At 37.6% G+C, this 3382-nt stretch overlaps 1 non-coding gene across 1 annotated transcript; it reads left to right on the plus strand.

Annotated features, from left to right (window-relative positions):
• The first annotated feature begins 2944 nt into the window (after positions 1-2944).
• LOC111752213 (U6 spliceosomal RNA) lies at positions 2945-3048 on the plus strand. The gene has a single exon (XR_002787198.1). It is a non-coding gene; the product is annotated as a U6 spliceosomal RNA (small nuclear RNA).
• Positions 3049-3382: the final 334 nt, after the last annotated feature.

Genomic DNA, 3382 nt, shown 5'->3' on the forward strand with positions numbered 1-3382 from the left:
TAGTAGATGGCACTTTATTAACATGGTAAGGTGTTTGCCTACCCAAATCAGTTAAGTGACTACTCAAAGGGCAAAAGCAAAGTGCTTATCTCTGTTTCTTCTGTAGCTGGAGCTAAAGAGTAGCAGGCATAGCCTGGGCACCTTAAAGTAAACAAAGGAACCCATGGCAACCTCAGGCAAAGGAGCTGTTAGAGACACTGGGTAAAAGCCTTAGGGAGAGAATTTCTGTCAGAAATTTGGGCATTTAAAGTATATTTAATTTGAAGCACCACATGCATGCCCAGAGCAATAATACACTTGACCAGAAAAACCTGAAGTAATTCTAAACTTTCTCCTTAGGTGGATCTCTAGGCTCAAGGATTACTCCAGCATAGAGCCAGTCTACAAAGGCTGCAAGAGGTGTTTTGATTGTTTTGTTTTTGTTTTCCCAGTTTCTTTCTGCAGAAATAGTTTTAGAAAGTATATAAGATAACAGACTACCATGCCTTCAAAAGTAAAAAAAAAAAAAAAGAGAGAGAGAAAAGGAAAAAGAAGGTAAATTAAAAAAAAAAAAAAACCCAACTTGCAAACCCTGAGAAAGAGGGAGAACCTAAGTCCTAGGACTACTATATTACAGTATTCAAATATCCTGTTTTTAATAATAATTTAAGAAGTACAAACATACAGAGAAACAGGGAAGAGTGGCCCATTCAAAGCAACAAAATAAGCAAACAGAAACTCTCCTTGAGGAACACCAGATATTGGGCCTATTGCAGTTTTAGAACTATTCTTTAAATATGCTCTAGGAACTAAAGAAAAATATGGACAAGTAACTAAAGGAATTAAACAAAATGATGTATGAACAAAATGAGAATATTTACAAAGAGAAATTAAAAAAGAAAACAAACACAAATTCTGGAGCTTAGAAGTACAATGACTGAAATTACAATTTCATTAGAGGAGTTTAACAGTAGATTTGACCTGGTTAAGAAGAGAAAAAATTAAAATAATTCACTCTGAAGAAAAAATATTAAAGAAAAATGAACAGAGCATAAAAGAACTGTGAGATACATTAAACAGAGGTGTAATCCATATTGAAGACTGTGGTCTTTCATCTTCATCAGTAAGTGCTTCAAGTCCTCTTCACTTTCACAAGCAAGGTCGTATCATCTGCATAAAGCAGGTTGTTAATGAGTCTCGCTCCAATCCTGATGCCCCATTCTTCTTCATATAGTCCAGCTTCTCAGATTATTTGTTCAGCATACAGATTGAATAGGTATGGTGAAAGGGTACAACCCTGACGCACACCTTTCCAAACTTTAAACCATGCAGTATCCACTTGTTCTGTTTGAACAACTGCAGCTTGATCCGTGTACAGATTCCTCATGAGCACAATCAAGTATTCCGGGATTCCCATTCTCTGCAATGTTATCCATAATTTGTTATGATTCACACAGTCGAATACCTTAGCATAGTTAATAAAACACAGGTAAATGTCTTTCTGATATTCTCTGCTTTCAGCCAGGATCCATCTGACATCAGCAATGATATCCCTGGTTCCGTGTCCTCTTCTGAATGCAGCCTGAATTTCTGGCCTTCCCTGTCGACATACTGCTGCAGCCGTTTTTGAATGATCTTCAGCAAAATTTTGCTTGTGTGTGATATTAATGATATTGTTTGATAGTTTCCACATTTGGTTGGATCACCATTGTTGGAAATAGGCATAAACATGAATCTCTTCCAGTCAGTTGGCCAGGAAGCTGTCTTCCAAATTTTTTGGCATAGACAAGTGAGCACTTCCAGCGCTGCATTGGTTTGTTGAAACATCTCAATTGATACTCCGTCAATTCCCAGAGCCTTGTTTTTGCCAATGCCTTCAGTGCAGCTTGGACTTCTTCCTTCAGAATCATCAGGTCCTGATCATATGATACATCCTGAAATGGTTGAATGTCAACCAACTCTTTTTGGTATAATGACTCTGGGTGTTCCTTCCATCTTCTTTTGATCCTTCCTGCATCCTTTAATATTTTCCTCATAGAATCCTTCACTATTGCAACTCAAGGCTTAAATTTTTCCCCCAGTTCTTTCAGCTTGAGAAATGTCCAGCATGTTCTTCCCTTTTGGTTTTCTCAATCAAAAGATTTTCTATCTCCAGCTCTTTGCACATGTCATTATAACACTTTACTTTGTCTTTTTGAGCCACCCTTTGAAATCTACTGTTCAATTCTTTTACTTCATCATTTCTTGTTTTGCTTTCACTGCTCAACATTCAAAAGAAAGTTTCAGAGTCTCTTCTGACATTCATTTTGGTCTTTTCCACCATGAGGGTGACTCTGCTGGTATCTGAATACCAGTAGCATAGCTTCCAGCATCACAGCAACACACAAGCCCCCACAGCACGACAAACTGACTGACACATGGGGGCAAAAGAAAATCTTAACACACCTATAAAAAGGAAAGAGGTTGAGATAATGTCATGAATTGAATTTTGTCCCCCCAAAAAATACGTATCAGCTGGGTTAGGCAATGATTTTCAGTATTGTGTGGTTGTTTTCCATTTTGTGATTGATATAATTTTCCTCTGTGTCTTAAATCCTAATCTCTGCCTGTGGTTAATGAGGCAAGATTAGATTATGTTAAAGAGGATTAGGGTGGGATGTAGCACCGTTACTCCGGTCACATCCCTGATCCAAGGTAAAGGGAATTTCACTGGCATGTGGCCTGTATCACCTCTTGCCTTACAAGAAATAAACGGAAAGGGAAGCGAGCAGGGAGTTGGGGACCTCATATAACCAAGAAAATAGAGCTGGAAGCAGATGCAGAATAAATTTAACCAAGGAGGTAAACAACATCTGTACTGAAAATGATAAACACTGCTGAAAAAGCAAAGGAGATCTAAACAAACGGAAAAAAAAATTCCACGTTCATGGATTGGTAGATATAATATTGTTAAGATGTCAATTATGTGCTCGTTTCGGCAGCATATGTACTAAAATTGGAATGAAACAGAGATTAGCATGGCCCCTGCGCAAGGAGGACAGGCAAATTTGTGAAACATTCCATATTTTTTGGCGAAATAGACACAAAAAGAGAGAGTGGAGGAAGAGAGCGGGCTGTCTCATTAGAGGGAGAGTAATTGGGAGTGTGTAGCAAGGTGTATATGGGTTTTTGTGTGGAAGACTGACTTGATTTGTAAACTTCCACTTAAAGCACAATAAAAATTATAAAAAAAAAAAAGGTGTTGAGTATCGATAGTGGGACGCCCATACAGTTCTTCAGTAACTCAGTTTTACAAATAATAAATGTTTTCACTAAACACTAAAACAATCTCCACCTTTGTCTATAATGAGCAAAAGCAATTCTTTGCCTCTGTAAAAAAAAAAAAGTCAATTATACCCAAAGT

The sequence above is a fragment of the Loxodonta africana genome, chromosome 5 (genome assembly GCF_030014295.1).
Source record: "Loxodonta africana isolate mLoxAfr1 chromosome 5, mLoxAfr1.hap2, whole genome shotgun sequence".
Lineage (NCBI taxonomy): Eukaryota > Metazoa > Chordata > Mammalia > Proboscidea > Elephantidae > Loxodonta > Loxodonta africana.